This window comes from Lonchura striata, chromosome 6 (assembly GCF_050655825.1).
Source record: "Lonchura striata isolate lonStrDom1 chromosome 6, ASM5065582v1, whole genome shotgun sequence".
Lineage (NCBI taxonomy): Eukaryota > Metazoa > Chordata > Aves > Passeriformes > Estrildidae > Lonchura > Lonchura striata.
The window spans coordinates 4,074,833-4,099,399 of NC_140708.1; the positions used below are offsets into that span (position 1 = coordinate 4,074,833).

A 24,567-nucleotide genomic window follows, 5' to 3' on the forward strand; every position below is an offset into this window, starting at 1 on the left:
TTTTTTTAGTTCTTCCTTCTTTCCTTTTTCCTTAGAGTGATCTTAAAATCTACCTTTCAATATTCTATAGAATCATAAAATGGTTTGGTTTGAAAAGGATGTTAAAGATGATCTGGTTCCAATCCTACTGCCATGGCAATGCATATCTTCCACTAGACCCAGGTGACTCAGAGCTCCATCCAGCTTTGCCTTGAACACCTCCAAGGATGAGGCATCCACAACTTCCCTGGGCAATTTGTGTCAGAGCCTCATCACCCTCACAGTAAGGAGTTTCTTCCCAGTATCTAACCTGAACCAGCCCTCTGGCACTTTAAAGCCATTTTCCTTGTCATATCCCTATATATTCAAGTTCCAGGCTGGGTCAGCACTGGGTTACTTCTTTTTACTGTAGGTGTCATTCTCCTTTAACGCATCTATTTTGACTTCTGTTATTATTATCCTGTAGCAGAACTACTCACTGATGAGGAATGACAAGATTTACTTACATAACTAGTCCTGGAATTTTGCAAAGTTTTCTTATGGGGAAGGCTCAGTTCTCTGGCTTTCTATTCATTCCAATTCTTATGTTGAGCCCATCAGAGAGCTATTTGGAAGCCCAGTTCTAAACTTAACAAAGCTAAAGTTAATTTAAAATAGCTTTTAGCTAGTGAACTAGCTCTTACAGTCTCTCTCATTCTCCAGTCAGTTTTTGTCTAAAATAAACCACCTATGGCAATCCAAAACTTTCAGAATAAAACCTTGTTTTCTACATACCTGGGTTCATAGCCCTTAGGCTGGTGTGTAAGCACTTTCTGAAGCTTTTCTAAGGTTTAGATGTCAGCGCAATGCCCCCCAGCTGGGATTGCACAATAAGTTACATAGACTCCGTGCATTTACAGAGGGCTGATCATTGCTTTATTTAGAAACCCATTGCTTTTTTTATACCCTAGCTCATTACAGGTGGACTTGACTGGTCCTTTACTTAAAACACCATCACCATTGACTAATTAAGAAACTACCCTTTGGTAAACAAATCTCCATAACACATTCCACTTGTTAAAACACCAGGTGCAGCAAGTTAAGATAAGAATTGTTTCTCATTCTTTTCTCTGATCTCACAGACTTTTCACTGAACAATGCCTGGGAAAGTTGTTTGTTTCTCTCTGTGGCCAGAGAGCTGCTGCCACAGTTTAGGTATTCGGCTCCTTTTTTTTGCAGTGTAACATAGAATGTGTTTGTGCTACATCTTCCCCTCCACTCCCAAAATAAAGAGATTTTGCTCTCCAGCACTGTCATTCACATTGATGAAACCTACAGGGATTGCATCTATACACTGCTCAAGTTATTCAACAGTTCTTACAAGGAGAGTGGATATATACAGAGTGTGGAAAGATACACCACTTCTCTATGGGAAAACCAAACTAACAATAAACCTGTAAAAATATCCTGAAACAAAAATTCTTTTCAAGTTCATTTTCCTTGGGCTCTTTACAGCTCTCTGTTTCTTCTCTGGATAACCATTTGACCTTTTTTCCTACTTTTTCTGTATCTGCTATTTTTCCCTGTGTGTCTATTCTTCCCTCATTTCTACTTTGTCTCTTTCCCTTCACTTTCAAAGTGGAAGGAAGGACGTTTGAGGATCATTAATTTGTGGACATATATCACGTTGTGACAGATATCACAAAGAACCAGCACTTCAACTACTCCCCAGGACTGGCTACTGGCAGCAGCACCCAGCAGACAAGTGCTGGAACTTCCAAAAGCACATTGTCCCCCTGAAGATGCTGACAGCCTGTCAAGTGGAGCACATGGCACTGAGGCAATTCAAGTTATGCCAGTGGTGGAGAGATCAAGAAAGGAGTTCAAACCTTCTACCCTAGGTTTTATTAGGTTTCTTTTTAGGTCTACTGGGAAACTGAACACAGCTACAATAAATTAGTTTCGTCTCTGATAGGAGATAAACTCTTACTTGCTCAAAATGTAATTTAAAAACTCCTTGTTGTGAGACAGAGTGAAAATTTAACAGGATAGAAATCCATTTGGATTTAGGTAAAATGTGCCACTTTAAGCTTGCAAAATATGCTGTTTAGTCTGGTGACAGCAGCACTAGCAAAACTACCCCAGCTAATTAGAAAGAATGCAAATTTCCACACTAAAAGATAAGAAAGACTCCTTGGACTTTAAAACAGACAGGGCAGAGTGACCCAGGAGTCCTTTCTATACTTTCTAACAAAAACGGAGTACAAGTGTAACTAGCTGTAAGTGTAATGTAAAATCAGCAGAATGAATGTGCATTAACCTGTTGTGAAATTCTATGCATATGGAAATTAGTAAGAGTAATAAAAAAAGATCGGGAGTTCTCACAGGTACGAATGTACATTAAAGGACAATGAGTCCCCACATGTGTCCACAGCACTGTGAATAAACATACCCATTCCCTACAAATCTTTATTAGAATTGTAGGGTTTGATCTTCATCCATGTTTCAGTTGCAAGTAATTTCTAAACTATGGTCACTTCAAAAAGAATTCTAAAATTCTTACTGTCCTAATCCAAGCTTGGGGTTAATTCAGCCTCCTCCATTTAGAATATAAATCCCCAGCATTGTCACTTTGTTTTTAAAGGGCCAGCGCTAGTAGCTTTTTGTATTTTAATTTTTCACATCTGTGTCATATTCCTATAACATTTGAAATCTACAACACTCAGGATAAATCCACCTAATGAAGTCAATGGAGTTCTGCCAGGTGCAAAACAATGCAGAATCTCCTTGTTCTCATGATGGAGTGCTCTATCAGCAAGAGAAATTGTTGTCTAGCTTTGGCAAGATCACTTGGATGCTACTGCATGTATAATATTCCCTTTAAGATTACTTCAGTTCGAGAACCTTCATGGAAGATCACTTTTTTTAATTAACAAAACAACTACATAGGTAGCCATAGCATATCCTCAAAAAGAAACGTAAAGTTCAGTTCAAGTAATTTGCTGAAAATAGGTTAAATAGAGGCTTTCCTGTAATTCAAATTAATACAACTTACCATGAGACCTTTTTACAAGGAGAAAATGGGACCAGAAGGGCAAGTTATGAGAATCTGAAGACTCAGAATAGCTGGCATTGGAAGGCACCCATGGAAACTGGCAACTCTAGCCACTCAAAGCAGGATGCTCAGGACTATGGCCAGTCAGACTTTTAAACATCCCCATGTACTTAGCTGGATGGGGCTTCAGGGTAAGCTTAGTGACTCATATTCTGAAGTATTATATTAAAACTTTGAAATGCTAGTGTGTCCTATAAAGATTAGTCTGATTTTTGCTAATGACACATTACATCTTAATTGAACCTCTGTGGCATCAGTTACTGATGATCTTTAGTGTAACTGTGAGTAAATAACATCCTTTATCTTAGTATAAAAGAGCAATTATATATTTTTGGAGGAGTGATTATAGGTAAATGGGTTGAGTTTGTACAGAAAACATACTGATGAAAATCTCTATTCATCCTATTAAACTATATTTGGAGAAATAAAATAAGCTTTTTTTTTAAAACAATAAGAAATATATATATTAATGATTCTATGTAAAACAGAAGAGCTTGACTTGTAGCATTTCACAAAACAACTTTCTCTGGTCAGAATCAAGAAAGATTGAAAAATTTTCCCTTGTTCTATATATCTGTACATTACTTCACTCTGAACAATGAGAAAGGCCAAAGTGCTTCAAACAAAACTTTTCCTGGGGCTGCTGCAGCCCCATAAAGCACCAGGTTTCCAGTTTCAGTGGGTTCTGACGAGTGGAGTCTGATATACTGAGTACCACTGGGGAAACCTCTGCAGATCACTGCAATGACCAGGTGAAGTGCAAAATTTAGGGTTGCCATAAAAAGCTGGATGCATACCTTAACTTGAAATATAATTTTATCTGCAGACATACAGCCTGGGAATACTTTTTTTATAGAGCAACACAATAAATCAAGCCTGCTCAGTTTTGTCTGCTCCTACAGTCAGTGCTGTATTAAATGCTTTGGTTTTATGTGTGGAGCAAATAAATGCTCAACTATAGCAATCCAGATCTGATGTACACCACACTGATCTGATTTCACATTGCATAAATGTCTGACAAGTATCATAAATAAATCAGAACACATTAATTGCATTTTCAAGTCTTCTAAAATCCATGGAATTTATTCCTGAGTGAATTTGGTTCCTGGAAAGAAACAAACAGCAGCCAGGACTTCCCAGTAGCCATTTGCAAACATATGTGAGATCTAATTAGGAGCCTATAAAACTTGTGCTTCATTGTGTAAATAATCTTTGAAAAACCTCATAAAAAACTTGAAAGCACCAAGCATATTTCCTGAAAACACACCTGGAAGAAAAACAAGGATTAATACCTGAGAGGTCTTAAAAATACCTGGAAAGATGAAGCATTCAGATTTGGGACCATGACAAGTACTACCAAAAACCAGGAGTATTTAAAATTCCCTAGTCAGTAACCTCAGAAATATTAGTACACAGTGTACTACTGGACATGCATGAATAAATTATATTTGACAGCATTTTTTTTAGCAGTACACTTCACTACCTCTTTCAGCTTTGCCTCTGTTACACAAAGTTCTTTGCGGCATAGCCTCTCCTCACTATACTTAGGAGAAGCTCTACACAAAAACCGGGCCTTGCCTGTGGAACATCTATCTATATGATGTGGTGATGTGCTCTAATCCAATGCTGGCACTACAGAATTTATAGTGCTGAATTCATACTCTTCATAAAGTACTTCTCATTAAATAATATCATTTCTTATAGTAGTACAATGAAATATGACATCGAAATCAAATAGCATCCTCCTAAAATTTATTACTGATATTTATTTATGCTGATATTGGTTTATTATTAAAATTTAACATCACTCAGTGTCTTGGCATTATTCATATTATTTTCCAATCCAGCAATCACAGGAAGATTTTACAATCCACTCAGAGGATTTGTAGTAGGCAATGGAGAATATTTCTTTAAAATGTCTTTTAAAGTATTTCAGAGGTGTCTATTGAACACAAAAGGCTTTAATTTCTTCTTCATCTGTTTCTTGATTCTTTCTAGATTAAGAAAACTTGATTTTAGCTGTTAGAACTCCATCTTAGTGCTCTCCCAGAATGCTTTCCTTCCCAATCACTAGTATTCCTTCAGACTGGAAAGTCAGAATTCCTATCATAATGCAGTGGAAAAAATAAATCAGTACTTTTCTTCCTCTCTCTACAAAACAGTAGCTATCCAGTATAATGTAAATTTTCAGTTCAGTGTAGTGATAATTGTTGGCACATATTTTTTGCTATGAAATATGCTCTTCATCTTCTTGAAGTGCTTAATCATTTTGCACAAAGTGAGTTTTTTCATCTCCCTGAACTTCACAGTTCTGGTTTCTTCTTCTACCTAAATAATTTTTTTCTTTAAACATATTTTTTATCATTCTGTGAAGAAATTTCACAATACAATCTCACAAGTGCCAGGCGCTTCCTTCAACCTGCCAGCTCTGTCATGGCTTGTCTAGCCAACGATGGTGCTGTCCTTCCATGCTGCCAGAGCATACTGTGGGCTCATGCCCAGCCTGCTGTCTGCCAGGACCCTCGGGTCTCATGAGCAGAAATTCTGCCTAGCCAGGCAGCCCCAGCCTGTGTCACTGCTCCAGGTTCTTCCTTCCCAGCTGTGGGACATAACATGTCTTTTGTTCTCCTGTGTGCCCTTGTGCTCCTCATGGGAAACCTGTCAAGCCTGTCCTCTGTGGCCTGCTCCAGGTGATTGACAGAAATGTAAAGGACAGGGTCAGCAGCTGCCCCTGTGGTATCCTTGTCATTGGCCTCCAAGCAGAGTACACCCCGCTAACAACCTGCTGTGTATGCCCATCCATGCAGTTCTCCACTCACTCTGTAATGACCTAACTCACACAGAGCTGGAAAATACTGGGAAATACTGGGGGAGAGTGTTGGAAGTCTTGCTATTGCCTTTAGAAAATCAGTCTATTTAGGAATTACTGTGTTTGGGAAAATACAGCATGGAGAGAATCTTTTATGTTTCACAGTTAAATTAACAAAATTATTTTTTACTCCACTATTTGCAGTACTACCCTGTCTTTAATGGGTTTGATAAACTGTAGAGCTAACTTTGGTACCAGACCAGCTCTTCATCAGAGTAACACCAGTAACTATCATAAAATCTCTTCAGATTTTGTTAATCTTAGTGATACCAATATCAAGCTCTGTGGAATTCCCCTTTTCCTAAGAGACAGGAATTTGATCTTACCTCTCTTGTGTTGCTAATAACTCCTCCCTTGACCCAAGCCCTAACTCCAGCCTTGCAATACCCTATAAAAACCCCACGACCCTGTCTTTGTTCAGTCTTTTGTCTCCATCCCACCCCTCCTCCCCAGGGGTAATAAATGGATTCTTGAGCTTTCTGAAACAAAGACCTGTTTCGTTTATTCCCAAACCTGGTGCCAGCAGCTGCACCCTCCCTGGACACGAGGAATCCAGTTGCAGCACAATGCGAGAAAGTTCTAACTCTTTCCCGAATAGGTGTCTCAGGGTAGCAACAGTTTATCATCGCTTTTTTTCCAGGCTTGCTGACAGGATTGGGCAATATTTTATTTGTGGTATAATTAAAATATTCAGACGAGATTTGGGGTTGGGTGTGCATGTGTTTCATTGAATTAAAAGTTTGGAGTAAGATGCCAAAATGCTTTTGATATGTCATGTGCAAATCAGACCAAATTACAGCTCTGATTGCTGAGCAGTCCTATGGCACTTGCCATTGTTCTGCTTGTTTGGTTTCCATATTGCCAGTGTAGTCAAACCCAATTGTTTAAATTAGCCCTTCAGAGTAAAGCCATGTCAGTGTCTTGCATAAATACAATGATCCCTACAGCAATATGCAAATTTTTTTTGCGCAAAGCGACACATCTCTTTTCACATCTCACAGTTTCCGTTCAGAGTTCCGCAGCACTATAATTAAGTCTATGCAGACTTACAGAGTTATACTAATGGTTATGTATAAGTACATGTCCCTCATAGCTATTTGTTCAAGGCATTCTTCAAATTATTTAACTTGCTTCAATTATGCACATTATATTTTGCCTACTGATGTTTTTGCATGGTAATTTTATAAAAGTAAATGTGACCTACAGGATTTTCAATAACAGTAACTTAAGATCTAAAGAGATTTGACATACAGCTTCATTTCTTTCCACTACTTTTTAAATTCAACTGCTATTACAGTTGGTCCCTGCACTTAAATAATTTGTACTTTAATTATACCAGAGTAGATACATAAGATAGTGAGAAAATAGCTGAAGTTTAAATAATTTTTTTTTGTAATACCATTTCATGTAACTAACACTAAAGTTTTGAAAATCAAAGTTTTAGAATGGTCTTTATACAGCAATAAATTCATTATTAGATTAAAGCATATTTCTTGCCTTAGTCACACAAACTGTATTTTAGAGACAATAGATTTACCAAATTGCCTGTCTTTGCTCTTCACAAACTCTGCTTGTGCAACATAAATTTGTTAGATGTAAGAAATGTTCAGCTGAAACTTGACAGGCTAGCTCAAAAGTATGTTTCTTGCTTGTTTTTGCTCACTTGAAACAGTACATTTTCCCCCATTCAAAAATTCATCCAGCATTCATCTGTTAGATGTAAACAAGCCCTAAAAATAAGCATCGCCCAAAACAACACCCAGACCTACAAATGTAAATTCTCATCTTTAGCCCCACTTCGGTGTTAAGAGTATATAATTTCCTTTGGGGCTAGATTCAGCAAACCATTTAAACCAGTGAAAGCAACTCCAATAAATGTTATCAACTTGTTGCTTATAGTACTCCTGGATTTAGGACTTTCTGAGGATGCAAAGCATATAACCGTTCTGTTGGCTGAGAGAAAGCAACATCTCACTATGCCCCAAACTGCACAAGGTGTTTACAGTGACTGAGGAGTTCAGTTATTCATTTTGATCCTACTGCCATGGCAATGGACATATGTGAGCAGCATGTGATTTTCAAAAAGCTCAGGGTATATCTGGAAGCAGTATGTCACTTAGGAGGGCTTGATCAAAACATTAATGATTACATAGACCCACATCAACATTCAGGAGCTCAACACCTAGAGACCTTCCAGATAAGAGGAGACAGAAAATGTACTATGAACTGCTAGGTGGTGGCACTGCAGGGGATGTTGCCAGAGGTAATACATGGACAAAGGACTTCCTCCAAGGGAACACCATACAGACATATGGCACTTCTGAATTAACATCTTCTTGTGTGGAAGTGCAGCACCACAATTAGCATGACAGCTGAGAGAAAGAGAGGGAAAAAAAGCTGGCCAGTGCTCTGGGGCAGATCCATCTACATCTCCGTGGGATACCCTCCCAAAAAGACTGAAGGACTTTTAAATATGAAAGAATTCTGAAACTGAGATTGCACAGGGAACAGAAGGAGAGGTGACACCTAGACTTCCTGGATATCGCCTTCGTCTCTTAGTAACAGTCTCCGTAACACTGAGGTGGTGAGACTAAAAATGAATTGAACTACAAGAAAATTAATTGTGACTTGTTTTTTAGGTATTCAGGTTGCTGTGTGTAGACTTCAGAGGTAAACATTTATGCTCTTGAAGTACACAGAGGGTTGTTGCCTTATAGCATTGTGAAGTACTTACAGAAACATTAAGAAACATCATTTTGCAAAATTTACTTGACAACTACTTGAATGTAAAACTCTGGATAACAATTATGTAACTTTCCTGGGCTTAGGTACGGCCAGAAGTTTTCAAAGGATGCAAATAAGTAAGCTTTTCTTTTTAATTCAATCCTATGTGCCAATCATCTATGAAATGTTCTATACCTTAAGGGGAGCAGCCACTAAAATCTACTACCTTCATGTGTTCTGCTTAGTTTTGGTTTGTTTACTGCCTTTGCTTTTTTGTGCCTTACAGATATTATTGCTCATTTTGGTATTTTTAAAGCACTCTTTTCAATATTTGGCATGTGACTGCACTGCAGTGAATAGCAGTAAGAAGCTGTCAGTCTGATAGGCTTGCCTAGAGGTTGCTCTTTCTCTATGCTGTAATTGTATGTGAGATGTACAGAACCACAAGGAAACTATAAAAAAAAGCCTCCTTAGTGACAGAGCAAGTCTCTCCATGCCATTATTACATTTCTTGTGAAGCTCCATTGTACTGGGTACTGTGTGCATGCAGAACAAAAGTCTATTCCTGATACAGAGCTGATATGGTGTAAATAATGAAATTAGCTTCAAATCACAGATCCTGCAAGAGCACAGGAAATAATTTAGGACGTATGGAAGAAAGCTGAAAAGCCTGCCTTGCTATTCAGCATTAGCTGCATGTCAGGCAAAGTCCATGGTTTTAATGTAAATCCCAGGCCAGAGGCTGACTGTACAGAAATTCTGCTGCAGGCTTCTCTGGGTGACCAACAGATCTCTTCAGGTAGCACAGCAGGCAATAATCAATGGGAAAGCTGGATTACCTGCCCTTATGCAGCTCTAATGACTGACACCCCAAATATATGCATATGTCCATCTTTAATACAGAGTTGGTAGCACAGACTCGATCATTCTCATCTTATGTAGTTCATAATGCTATTACCAGTAGTGCTGGAACTGACCTCAGGAGCTCATGTAAGACATACTACTGACAAAAGGCAGGATCACCAATTCCTGAAGCAATTCCTGATGATTTGTTGTGCTGGGTCAGAAAAAGCAACAAGTAGCAACCCCAAAATCCTGATTTGGCATTATTCATTCCAGTCATTAGCAAGATTTCCTGGCTTCTAATCCCATATCTCATCTGCTAAACCTGTTTTACTATATCCCAGTGGCAGATGAGTTATAGAAGATAGACTTTCTTTTTGCAGCTATCACACAGAGAGCTAAAAACTAATTTCATGTCTCCTCTCCATTTTCTCCTTCGCTAGCTAAAGCCCTGGTCCTCAACTCTGTCCCCACAGGTCATGTTTTTGATACCTTTGGTAGTTCTTGCTGCTGTCACCCTCACTGGGACGCTTGCCTTTTTCTTTTATGAATTCTCATATATCATTTATGAATGACAGGATATTGTTGACTCACATTCAGTTTGTGAGCCTTTTAACATCTTCAGATCAATGTAATAACAGCTATTTGTGCTGTTAATTATTTTGATTTAAGGACTGAAACTTGTTTGAGTGTTTCCTATTGCTGTACATCCCATCTTGTTCACCTATTTTGCAAGTTCTCAGTTTTTCTTCACACACTTCTTCCATTCCTCGGTTATGTGTCATATTTCATGTCACAGCCCTGTGCAGGGAGTGATGAACATTCATTCCTTCTGTGTTAGCACTCAAATCCTACAGGTCTTTAATTCACATTAATCAGAGAGAGTCAGGAGTCTACAAAGAGCACCAGAGCCCAGCAGCAATGTCCCACCCCTGCTCTCCCCTCAGGCTCTCCTAGTGATCCCAACTCTGGAGCAGCACCTCAGTGAAGCTGTGCTATCGAATGCAACAGGAATGCTACAGACAGTGATTTTTAACTGCTTTAATACCATGAAAAGGGATTTACAATACAAAATTGGGGTAGACACTTCAGTGTCTCTAAAGCAAGTCTGTAATTCTGAAGACATCTGAAGGGTGAGGTTTCAACCAAAATGTATTAAAAACTTGTCTTTGTCAGGAAGTCATGACTGACCAGAGAATACTGAACCAGAATAGGCACAAAAGGGTCCTGCAGACTGGCCTGACTCCCTTGATATTCAATTACTATGTAGACTTCTGTAGGTTACTAAGTGGATCTTTTTAACATGAGAAACCAGTTTAAATAACAAAAATATTAGCTGCTCTTTATGGTGTAATAGTAATTTTGTGACTTACCAAAATTAGTCTTTCATGAGATCTACAGAGCTGGGAAGATGAAAAGGTCAAGTTGCATTGCTCTGAACTTGCCCCTTTTAATGCTTTACTGTTGAAATATCATGACTTTTGGTAAGAACCTAGTCCCGTGTAAAACCCACAAAGCTAAGAACACTTGATCATTACTTCAGAATTAATTAATTTCCCAGAAACCAACTAAAGCATTTTAGAAATAGCTTCAGGCAAATGTTAGTAACAGATTAATCTTTCATGTCTTTGCTAAATTTTTAGATGGAATGAAGCTAGGTTCAACTTCCCTTTGAGTTCCAAATGTGCACAAGATAACCATATATTAACTTTTGTGATGAGACATATTAACATGGAAACAACTTTCACCCAGAGCTAAAAGATAATACCTTACTTAACACTAGCAGAAAGGTAAAGTTTCAGTAACAAAGGAAATAATAATTATAGTAACTGTCTCTTTAGGGAAGATTTTCAGAGAATACTCAAACTTGCTTCACTATCTGAGAGCTGCTTTGATCTCAGAAGTTTAGAGGATAGTCCTTTGCATGCAAAACAGGTCACTTTTGATTAGTTTATGGCAATGAGAGACTCCTGTCCTCATTAAATTAATTTATGACACACTTCATTTCCACAGATGGAAAGAGATCACTTCATAGAAAGATGACAGCTTGTGCATAGGGTGAAAATCAGGAGTAACAACTGGTAACCCCAGCTCTGATAAAAACATTATTCTTGCCCATCTAGAAAAAATATTCTCCCCTAATCTGCCAAGTATAAGTATGGTGTAAAATGCACAATGTTTGTGTGATGACATACTGTGAAACCTGTTCCATGCACTAAAAGTTCTTTCCACAACAGTGGGGCACTAAAACCCCCCACTACCAGTTCTTGCATCCTAACTAAAACAATAAAGCCTTGACACTTTATGAAATACCTTTATGAAGCTTTAGTACATGTCACTGAGTGACTGAGTGTGGGAGATGGTGATAAAATTGTCAAGCAAAATGGCTGCTTTTGCCTTATGGCTATTTCATATTTGTCCATATGAGATTATATATTATGAGCACCAGCACTGCACCCCAAGGTTTAGCAATCATATTTCTCATTATTCTTGTCTCTTTACAAGGTTCACCCCACTACAGAAAAATAAACATTTGCATTTGGTCTCCTCCAGAAATAAGATCTCACAAACATCACAATGATGCAGGTGTTTAGGATGCTGACATTTCATGTAAAAAAAAAAAAAAAAAAAAAAAATTATTTATTCATCAGAAACAATAGACACAACTTTCTTGATAAGTGCAAGGCTGTGAATGCAATTCTCATGTTACTGCTTGCATTCAGTAGCTTCTGTAATTAAATGTTTACATGGTGTTCAGTGTTAAGCTCTAAGTAACACATTATTCTTAGTGCTATGACAATATTCTCTGTTGGCATCTTTTTGCTGTCTACGCTTCTTACAACAGACTTGGCAAACATTTCTTGAATATCTAATGTTTGCTCACTCATTCTGAGTACACATTCTGAGTGCAATGTTAAAAATTTAGTTGGGTGAGATCTGTAGATCCCATTTCTATAGCATACTTGCTAAGTCTTCTTGCAGAGCCCTACATTAGGAATTTCAGATTAATTTTATTCTCTGGCTGTACATATTTAATGGAAATCCCTGTACAAATACCTGAAGCAAAATGCTGTATTTCTAGTACTTTCAGGCACGTTTATCTAAATTGACAACAATCAAAAAGAAAGCTATTGAAATTTATACATTTGTCAGTGAAACACTAAAACATCTTTTAAAAAAATAAAAGAAAACAAGAGTCAAATGTGCATATTGTATTTCTGTCATACATCTCCTGTTGCAGTGAATGCAGCCTATTAGATTTGCTGCTTACCTAAATCAGGATTGACTTGTCAGTCTGAAACATCATAACAAGCTACCTACTTTTCCACTTATCTTTTAAGCATTTCCCCAGTGTGCAATATCCAAGTACAATAGAACTAATACCACATTCAAAGCAAAAGCTGTTTTGACCTTTCTAGTGCCTCTGGGTTCTTTGCCCCTCTCTACAAAGACAGCTTTACATTAGAGAAACACAGGCTGTCTGGGCAGCTGCTTACACATTCCATGGACATGCCACTGGCTCACAGATTTTCTTTAGATAGATGGTGATAATCCTTTTCTTCAAAGAAAAAGAAAGCAGCCCAAGAAACTGTCACTCCATCATATGCCCTGCAATAACAGAGTGAATGTGCAGGGCACATCTATTAAAGACTGGGGTCCATGTTTACCTGGTGTAAACAGAAATGAGATACAGAGACTGGGCGTCCAGCCTTTTTTTCATAAAAACTGACAATTTTTTCAGGTTATCTGTTTAACAGGAAAAGAATACCTGCCATCTGCTAACATGCTACTTACATCAATCTGGTGGCCAGACATAATGGCAAAGAAGTGGAAGAGCAAACTGCTGTGCCTGAGGGCGCTTCCTTAATGCTGTGTGCTAAAACACAGCACACAAAGGACAAAGCAACCAGGACAGAAGCTATCCAAGACTAAAGGAAGAGAAGAGGGCCCAAATCTTCACTGATAGCAGACTACTGCAGAAGGAGATATACCACTGATGGGTGACAGGAAAACAGTGAGAAGACTGGCAGTGTCAATAGAATCACAATGGTTTTTTACTTTAGAGACATGTAAAACAATACAGTCACCCTGGGGTCTACATGGTCCCTGTGAAACAAAGAGCAAAAGAAGATGGGTATCACCATCCCCTCTCTTACTGTACAAACTAGGTCCATGTTCCTACAAAGGAAAGGGCGTGTATTTGAAAAAAGAACAGGGATTCTTCAGAGATAGAACAAAATATTGGAATAGTCTCAGCAGACACAGACACCACGTACGTGTTCTCCAAGAACATCCAGTTTCCTCAGATATATCAGCAATGAGATAATACACTGAGAACAGCTCCCTTTGGCAGATTCAAATTAATCAGACGATCCTCTAGTTAAACAATTAAAAAGAAAAAGATGAGGAAAATGTATACTTAATAGTAATTGTCCAGAAGTAGATTATAAAGTACCCAACATTTTAATTTTATACTAGGGAAAAATTACACACCTTTCAGCTCAAGGAGATATAAAGTGCAGCAGGAGTCCATCTGCATATCAATAAAATCACGTATTGCATGAACAACTTTGGCTGAAAGAATTTTCTTCTATATTCCTAACATTCAGATGGAGAAGAAATTAGCACCTGTCAGTTTTCAGAGGCAGCTAAAAAACTACTCTGGTAGGCTACTCTATTCTAAAACAGGGACACAGAAGCTATTTGTGAGTGACTACAGTAAAAGGAAAATAGTAAATATCTGATATAGTCCTGTCTTTCCTCTGTTCTCCAAATAAATGTTCACTGGACTCAGTTTGTCTTGAAACATCTCCAAGGGAACCTGTTTTGAACAAGGAAGCATATCTCTGAAAGTAAAACATTTCAGTTACAATTGCCATAAATAATGTGGATGACAGGCAAAAACCAAGTTAAAAAATAAATAAGTATGTCACTATATGCAAGTAGCCTTACTAGGTAAAGAGAAATAAAAACAGTAATTGGGGCAATTTGGCTTTTGTAAGGCACTGAAAAATTCCACTGGTTACAAAAAATACAAGATAGTCCCACAGATTCTACCATTTATGAATGAGGAAACTGGCTTGAGTATTTCCTCTTGACATTGTAGTACTGCTAATAAATAATATACTAACAGACCTGATTTCATAACACTAAATAAAATTACAAAGGTTCAACATTCACAAAACTCATTTATACAAATCAACAGGTTTAGTTCTCAGTCCATTTTTTGTTCAGGAACCGTTGTTCCCCAGCTCATATGAAGTTTGTATTCCCCAAGTCAAGAGACAATAGAGAAAAGCTACAGGTCTTGTTCACACAAATCAACAAGATCTGAGCTCTGTCCTGCTATTCCCAAGTACGTAAATTAAACAACAACTACAGAATCTACAAATTCTCTTCACAAGTCTGATGCCCACACAATTTCTGAATTTCTGCCACTCTCATGTAACATATGAAAATTACAGAAGAACAGCTTGAAGAACAGAAGTACAAAATAGGTGCTAAGCATTTCTATTTGTGGAATATTTCAAGATGTTTTCCACCTTAAACCAGGATTAGCATTCAGGGTGAGGAAAGTGAGTTGGACTTGGAAATCTGACCTGCTTTTTCTCCATCTTTCTAAATAACTGGAAGACTGCTGGGGAGCCTGAGACCATCGCCATATGGATAGTAATGATAGCCTGTTCAGTGTCATCCTCTTACAGTATTCTGAAACACATACAGTTTTTTATAACAATTTGTTATCTGATCATGATCAGTTAGATAACATACATGCCTCATAAGTGACAGGAAAATTAGTATCCTTTATATATTAGTTTGCTTCTCTTTTGAATATTGCAAGGTTCAATATCTACATATAACTCTGTGGCTTCTATTCTTTTCTGACAGTGAAATATTAAAGGGTTTATTTTGCTCCATATGGATGCAGATTTCAAGGGCAGTGAATTTCATGCTTTTATTTGCCAGAAAATTGTTGTGATCTGAATATGTTTTAAGAAAAATCACCATGCTAGCAAGTGTTTAAGAAGGAAAGCATCATGTATTGGCAGCAAACAAATTAAAAAAAAATATAGATGGCTAGAAAAGCAGCTTAAAGAAAACTCTAATACCATTCTAAATTAAATAATTAAAAAAAGGAGATGCCTAGGGGGGAAAAAAAGTGAAATGCAATCTGTTCTGGCGTCTTGCCCCTACCCATAATTCAGTTTACTGCCTTGAAACTACTCCTGACTTACTGAGGTACAAATAAGAGTAGTGTGAATCTCTGAGCATGTACCTCAGGGAGTACTCAGTGGCTGAGATAGCATAGACAGGAGCTGCTGAAGTCCTCTATGTACCCTCTGCATCTCAGCACTGTTTAAAGCATTTGTGAACACATCATAACTTATGGGTTAGGGTGGCTGTCGTGGTTTGACATGGAAAAAGAATTTTCTCGGAAGGAAGAGGTCAATTTGGATATTGACCAATTGAAGGTGGACACGCCTCTGAGAACACGGAGGGGTTAAAAGCAGAATTCCCAGCAGAACTGGCTCTCTTTGGTTCTGGTCAGCTGCAGTGCAGCCTCTCCCCTGCCCGGCCATGGCTGGGTGGGGAGGGGAAAAGCCATGGCCTGACAGAGTTAGGCCCAAGGGTGGAGAGACTGGAACTGGGCTGGCCTCTGGCAGATGGAAGGGTGGAGAAATCTGGGATGTCTCCGTTCCCCCCACAGTCTCTCTCTCTCTCTCTTTGTCTCTCAAGACTGTGGTGGTTTTGTCAGCAGTACGGCGTGGGGAAGGAGAAGAGCGAGGGGGGCGAAAGGTGCCCAGTCACCTGTGGGAGCTGGAGCCTGGGCAGTGAGCCATCCTTGGGACTCGGGACCTTTAACCCTTCCTGAGAAATTAAGGCTTTGTGAAATACTACTCCTCCTTGATTTGAAGGAAAGAGAGACAGCCTGGGACCTGGGATGTTAGGAGAAGAAGATTGAGGGGGAAGATGATGGAGTGGCTTTTGGCTGGACATTTTCTTGTTAGCCACAGACTGAACCAATTTTTTTTCCTCCAAGAGAGACTGTATTTTAGGAGGATGCCAGTGAGCCAAAGAGACCTGCTTCAGCATCTGGGAAAAGACAGACATGGAGTGAACAGAGGAAACTTAGGGGGTTTGTGGTGATGCCCTCTGTCTTCAGAGAAGAAGATCTCTGTTCTTGGACCCTTGGCCCCAGGGGGAAATGGGGGGGCTTGTGGTCCCAAAAATGAAGAAAACTGAACTGTTGTTTTTTTTTCCCTCTTGGCAGAGCATCCTTGAAAAGTCCTAAGAACAGTCTGTCCATCCATGCATTGGTGGTGAGAGCACTGTGCATGGAAAGGAGAAGGGTCACCACGGCAAACTTTTTCTCCGGGCAGTGCCATGAGTGACATGGAAACACAGGATGTGGAGCTGTGTTTCTTGGGGGGGGGGGGGGTCTGTGGCACAGGAGGGACTCCTCTCCCTCAATGGACTGAGTATTGATTATCTGGAGGGTGGAAATCTGATTGGGGTCCAGGTTGTGTCTCACTGTGGTTTACTGGAGTTGGGTGGTGGGAGGAGGGATGCTTTGAAAGGTTTTCATTTTGAATTTTGTGTGTGTTTATTTCTTCTATTTCTTATTCTATAGTAGTATAGTAGTAGTAGTAGTAGCTTAATAAAGTTTTTTTTTCCCTTGTTATTAAGGTTGGGCCTGCATTGCTCTGTTCTCGATCGCATTTCACAACATTCAATGGAGAGATTGCATTTTCATGGGGGCGCTGGCATTGTGCCAGTGTCAAACCATGACAGTGGCTCATGGCTGCAATGCATTGCCAGAGCTTTAGAAGGGAACCAGAGTGTATTTTGGCCAAAGTGTCCCTCTGTGCAACATGCAAAGGTGAGAAGACCACAGTGACATAACACAAGAGTGCCCACATCACTCTGAAGAAAAAAAAAAAAAAAAAGTGAGAGAAGACATGTCAGTAGAAGCTTGGGGCTTGAGTTAGAACAAGGTGACTTGTACGTCCTAATGATGAAATCTGATTTGTAGTCTTGCTTTAGACCACCTGCCATTCTAGACAAGATCACATCACCAGCAGAACCTCAGTTGCAACAAACCTCTTTTCCCAGAAACTGTACCACTGCTCCAGATCCTACTGGTTCTTCCTTAGAGATACTGGGAGCTGCAAGAACCAATTTAAGATCCTGGGTTGCACTGTTTGCAGTGCACAGTGTGGACACGTGAGTACAAGACAGACCTCACTTTGAAGTTGGCCCTGCTTTTCACTTCCAACACAAATTATTGTATGACTTTATCAGCTTTATTTTTCTGGGTGGCTTTTCTGGGTGGCTTTATTGTCTCACACTCATTTTGCATGCTTGTATGCTTCTAATGTCTTTTGCCACTTCATCTTCACAATCCCATTCTTAATTTTCCTATAAAAAACCCATCTCACTGGCTCCTCTTGCTCTTCCAGCCTTTCTCATTGACCTCACAGCCACTGCCACACTGTGTCTGGTAGAGCAATCTCTGGCAGGACACACACTATGTCAAACAGGAAAGGTTTTGGACCAAAGAGCTGAGATCATGCTGATACACAGAAGGTTTTCTGAGTCATAAACTCTTCTTTGCTCCCATTTATCTCCCTGAGAGAATGTAAAATAGCGAATCTAAATCATATTTCTTCTAAACCCTTTTTACAAGGAACAGTTTAAATGGGAAAAAGCACTCAGTTTTGAAGGGAGTTTTTTTGTAAAAGTTCGTGATAATTTTTAGAGTGTTGGAACTCTTTTCAAAGACAGTTGTTTGCACAGACACACCAGTTTCTACAATTTGTTGTGTCACTTGTACAAAGTAGTGACTATGATTAGAAGTGATCTGAGAGGCAGGAGATCCAATTTGAAGTCTCTCCTCTGTCAGACCATACTGCAAAGTTCAGCCTCAAAAGCTGACGTGCCAGTCCAGTTGCCAAATAGCAAAATTCATCCTGGAGTCCATTTTTGAACAAAACTAGACATTTCCCTCTTTGAACCTGTGGGTTTATATACGCGCACTCAAAATCATAATTGTGAACAACACAAGTCAGATCTGTTACACAACCAACAGTTTCACTCTACTTTGAAATTATATCTCTCAGCCACACCATCACTTAGTATATATCCCAACTGGAATGTTAATGACCATGGAGCTTGGTCTAGCTTATAATCAGTGGAGCACAATCAGATTTAGCCTGATTGCAAAAATTGGAGAGGGACACTTAGAAAAGTGATTTCCCAGGAATCTGCATCTGTAACTACCAGATTTGAGCTACCTTGTTATCATCTTCCAGAAACAATTATTCTAGGACATGCAATCAAAATAGTAATCAATTGAGAAGCCTACTCAGAGACTGAGAATGAAGCAAAATTCAATTAAGCTGAAGACACAAAGTCAAGGACTTTTTTAACAGCTGGAAATTCATTTATTAAAGCATATGTCTGTGGGTGACTAGCAGAAGCTCTTATGGAATGACCACTGACTCCCCTGTGGAAGAGTTGTAGCAGTTTGGAGATCCTTAGCAGGTTCAGGTGGACACCAAATGGGTATTCCTGGCTTAAAGGCTCAGACCTCAAAGGGAAAAACCTCCTGAGAGTTTTTCCCAGGATTGCATTTCCACAGCTCCCTCACAGCCTTCTGCACTGACAGAAATCCTTCCAGATATATATGAAATATTCAGTCATGCACTGCAAAAACATCCAGCTCAGAAAGAACATTTCCATCTTCCTTTTACTACAAGTGACCCCAAAAAATGATCTAGACAGAAAATATCCTTTCATTTTCAGTTGATTAGCTGATTTTATTGTGGCATTCAACTATTTGTTCCCTGTTGATTGAATACTTCCCTGAAGAGAGGTTGGCTTAAGCACTGACTTTCCTAATTCAAGAAATATGGAGTTGGTGGAGGTGGTAAACTCGAATTTCCATTCTACAGGAATAGATCTCGTTATGAAAAGTTTTTTAATACTAATGATGTAAACATAAAATTTCATACCAAACAGAAATACATTAACAATCTTCATCACTGTGCAGGGACGCAAGGGGAATTGTAAGAGCCTAGGCAAGGAAGGAACCAGAAAACAAATCTGTCAGATTGGGATTTGCCTACTTATCTCTGGACTGCAGAAAGTATAAAATCCCCAGGATACTAAAAACTTGGAGCTGCTCATGGAAGTCCCAAGCAGGCTGCTTACCTTCCAGGCTGCCACTGGACAAGAACCTGCTTAGGTAAACCTGCCTCTTACCTGTCAGAAGTGTCAAAAGTGTCAACAACATTCATACAACTCAGTTTTGTCAAATCACCATTTTCTAATCTGGGTGGAAAATTCTTAATCATGGCTTCTTACCTGCTTGGAATTGTTAGTCTGCAGCTCATGGAGTAGCAGTGTCACAGTTAGATCATTTGTAAAAATCTTTTGCAAAGGAGCACTCCCTTTTCTTACTAGCATGTAATTCCTAAGAATCCAGTTTTATTATCTCAGGCCAGATACATATAAAGGGAAGTGTGAACTGCCCTAAACTTGACTTTTTAAATTACTTTTTAGTCCATTTTCTTTCCAATATTCTAGCAATGAGCTTATTTAAATGGAGTAGCTTATTACACTGCCTAGGACAGAAATAACATTAAGATGATATAAAGGTGAAATATAAGATGATAATCCACCCTAAGTAAGCAGCTGCTATTCATTTAAAATAAGCGTTGCTTCACTTTTTAAATTAATTCTAAAAATATTACTTTTACAGCACTAAATTTTCACTGCAAGGCAAAGTGATGGTATGGTACAACAGGAATGTGTTAACTAATCAGAGCTAAGGCTAAAATCTACCATCCTCACAGGTAAAACAGCTTGTACACCCAAGAAGCAATGTCTCCCTGTGGAAACACACATACCAATTTGGGCTGAAACTGGTTTTTAAACTACATATGGGAAATAGCATGTGAAAAATACTTAAATAACCAGGACAGCCACAGGATTAAGATAAATTATTTCAAAAATATTTTAATAGGCCTATTTCACTCACCTACAAAACATATTTCTATTTCTGCCTCAAATAACAGTGATAATTTCATGGCACTTTGGAAACAAAAAGTTACAGTATCGTTTTCACTTTCCCAGAAACAAATATTAATGTTGATACCAGAAAGTAATGGGCTCGGAAAGGACTGTTGCTTATGTGATGCCATATTTAAACCACTTCATTCACTTTTACATTGGAGAGCTGCAATTGAAACTTCTATGCCCAGTTTCATTTTTCACAGACAAGAACAAATACCTTCCTGGAAAACGAATGGACACTTGTCACAGTGTGTATTTTAAAATGTTAAATCAATAAAGATCTAGGCTGTTTGGCCATGACACAAGTCAGGTGTGAACTTAGATCTGTTTGTCTCCAGTTGGGTGGAGTCCAGCAGACAAGTCATTGAGCTCCAACTATGGAAGTTGCTTTTCTCCAGTGGATTCACAGGCCTCCAAGTTGTTCTAATGCTGATGTTTTAAAAAGTGCATTAAAAACCAGGATATTTCACAATGGCTGAAAGGTGCTGTGCTTGTCTTCTGCTTGTTAATTACCTGTTTGAATGCCTGATGTAGAGCCATGGGTACTTACCTGCATCCATCCCTGTGAACACCACTACTTAAGTGGTGGCCCATGTGGACCAGTAGAAGCCCCTGTTCTTAGCCATTTGTCAGGAGAGTAAAAGAATGGCTGTGGGTGAGAACTCTCCATGTAAAAAGAAATAGCTTATTCTATGTAATGCACACGTCTAAGTACTGTTTAAACCACTGAACAGGAGAGGAAAAGATGGCTGCGAGGTATAACTTCTGCATTAAGTTTAATTATTGCAACTTTTGTCTTTCTATCTATAAACAACCTTTTGGCATATTTATTCTTCCCCAGTTCTTTACTTTCGACACCCATTATTAATATTGGAACATTTATCTCTATTTCTAATAGCCAAATCAGCTAACACATTATTATCTCTACGTTGCATGTCTGAACTCTGTTTTAGTTGCAACACTTGAATGGAAGGGATGGTGGCAAAAAATGAAGTAGTGCTATTTCTATGTGAATTATACTACTTGATTAGCTAACAGGCAGCATTCGTTGACCATTTATTTGGCAGTGGAGACTTCCAGTCTTAATTCAGCACTATAGTCTAACAAGTGAATGATTGATAGTACCTCACAAAGAGCTGTTTTGAGTTTTGTTGCAGACAAGGAATTGTGCAACAAGTTGTCTGCTGATTCTAGAGACCACAATAATTGAAAGAGGAAAGCAAACATGGTTGTCATCACAAAGGCCATTTTAAAACAGTTTCCTGCTTTTCAACGCCCCCCTCCAGCATTTTATCCCTGTGAACTTTATTCTTTAAGCTTTGACATTCTGGCCTCAGTATGGCAAAGGACTTGTAATTCAGTACACATTAAACAGTAACATGTTCTCACTCATATCTTTATCTTCTTCATTATCACTTTCGTTTTCATAGTTATTTCTTCAATATATGATTATTATTCCAATGGAAATAAAAGTTGAAGTATTTTATTTTATAGGGGCATCTAAGGACTTCGGGTGGGTCTAGTTTGGAGAAGAGGAGGCTGAGGAGCAACCTCATTGTTCTCTGCAGCTTCCTGAGGAGAGCATGTGAAGAGGAAGGCACTGAGCTCTTCTCTCTGCCATGCATGAGATACATGGGAATGGATGGAAATTGTGTCAGGGGAGATTCAGACTGGACATCAGGAAGCATTTCCTTACAGAGAGGGTGGTCAGACACTAGAACAGGCTTCCTTGAGAGGCTGTCAATGCCCCAAGCCCAGTAGTGTTAGAGAATCATTTGGACAGAGCCCTTAACAAGATGCTTTAATGTTGAGTCAGCCCTGAAGTGATCCAGCAACTGGAGGGGGGGATCACTGTAGGTCCCTTCCAACTGCAAAGGTCTATTCTGTTCTCATTTATCTGTAGGTGGGGTGGACTTTAATTAGGAGCTTTGCTTTTAAATCCAGAGAGATTTAATTTAGCCCTTCCGGCTGTTTCCATTATGTATTTTTCACATATCATAAAATAAACTAACCTTACATGGGACTATAAAAAGTCATATACACAGCTAAAGATGAATCCTGGAGAGCTTTCTAAAGTACAGGCCAGAAAATACTTTGAAGTATAAAATTTAAAGGAATAACTTTCTGTCATATAAAATAAGTGGATTTTCAGAAAGCAAGATATTGCAAAGGCCCCCCAGTTTGGCAGAATTCAAGAGTAACTGTTAATTTCACCTTATGCATTCACACTACCAATGCATATTTGTGCTTATTTATGTTCCAAGATTCATAGATGAGGTAAATGCAGCCAATAGATAATAGCAAAAACCTGCTAATTGATTTTTCAAAGTTCACTTAGCTCATAAATTTCAGAATTCATAATAACTGTAGTCCTCATGCCCCAGACAATATTTTCAGAACAAGAACAAATAAAATAAATGTCCTGAACCTGAGTATTTTATCAGATGTCCGAAAAATAACAAGAGGAGCAGCACCTCTTGCAAACAGGGTTTTTTGATCAGTCATCTGTTGATCTAGTATCAAAAAAATGTCCATTTTTCCTCTGACATTTTGAAATTATACTAATGAGATAATCTATCAACAGGAAACTGATTTAAAATAAATATTTTATCTAGGTGCCAAATCCCCTTCAATTTATGTTAATTGTGTAGATCACTGCCAACAAGACCACAACTGTTTTTCTGAAGCATTATTTACTCTTTGGAAAATACCTTATTAAAAGAAAACAAACCTTTCCCTGGAAGCAGGTGATAGAGTAGGGGGAAACATGTTAAAAATCAAACTTTGCATGGGAAAAAAGACCAGGTCTAAAAGGGGCCCTTTTTGTGGAGAATAGGTTGTTCATCTTTCCCCTTAAGACTTGTTCAGTGTGGGAAGAAAATGTGCTCTGTAAGATATGCTGAAAGGTTTAACTAATATCCAAACCCAAACAAAAATAATTACCATTAGCCTTAGACTTACTCTTGTCTAGATTCCCTAGAGGAAATACTGAGAAAACTGAGACTTACATTAATCCTCCAAACTGAGCTAGGCAAAAAACACTGAGCATATTTTAAAGCAAATACTGCAAATTGATTGATTTGTATATGCAAATATCTCTAACTCAGCACCTGCCTGAAGCTACAGCAGCATATATCCAGTTCCAACAGCCAGTATTTATTCCCTCTATATGCAGAATATGCAAGATGGCAAACAGTAACAGTGAAAGTCAGTGGCTTATGGACTAATTCATATTGTAGCAACCTTCTTTTGCCTTCACATATGCCATAAAGCACCTCTGCATAATGAATGGGCAGAAAAAACTATGAGTGCACAAATGACCTGGGGGGTCATAACTGCTGTAATAGCAAACTAATATTTTCCTTCATTAGGCCATGGTTTTTACTTTTTGACTAAACTGTTTCTTCACCATCTGTTTTTAATGATTCTCATAGGTGACTGGTTTACTGATACCTTCTGCATTTTGTAATAGTCGTTATTTTTAAAAGGTTTTATCTCAGTTACTTTTTTTAAGTAGGTGATAGTAGTTATCCACAGAAAAGGAAGACAATAATCTCCATCAGGCATCCTAGCAATGGTTTATGGTTTCATAACAAAAAGTAAAAAAACAGGCTATAGGTAATGTTTGACATCAATATTAACTTAGGTACAAAAGAAACTTCCAACATGCTAATAATTGGTGATGCACTGAGACCCAGGTAAGACACGGGTAGGGCTCAGAGAGTTTTTTATTGTTTATAATCGTCTGCTAAGTAAGTCCATGAAGTAATAGGGAGATGCAATCTAATGAACACATATATTTTGGGACTCCTTGTGAGACCAGTTGGTTTGTGAGCACTCATTGTCGATGGCAGGCAATGTATAGCCCAGATCAGCCTACACATGGGGCACTCACACCTGTGTCTTTCCAGACCTGGAAGATTCAGGGAAAAGAAACTTTCAAATTTGGAAGGGAAACTTACCTCATTTGGCTATGCCA

The 24,567-nt window shown here is 38.6% G+C and overlaps 1 long non-coding RNA gene across 1 annotated transcript in view; it reads right to left on the reverse strand.

Moving 5' to 3' along the window:
* The window catches only part of LOC146766998 (uncharacterized), a 43,763-nt gene extending 19,462 nt beyond the window's left edge, over positions 1–24,301 (reverse strand). The window contains exon 1 of the long non-coding RNA XR_014956391.1: positions 754–24,301. This is a non-coding gene — a long non-coding RNA (uncharacterized LOC146766998). The remainder of the gene's footprint in view (positions 1–753) is intronic.
* Positions 24,302–24,567: the final 266 nt, after the last annotated feature.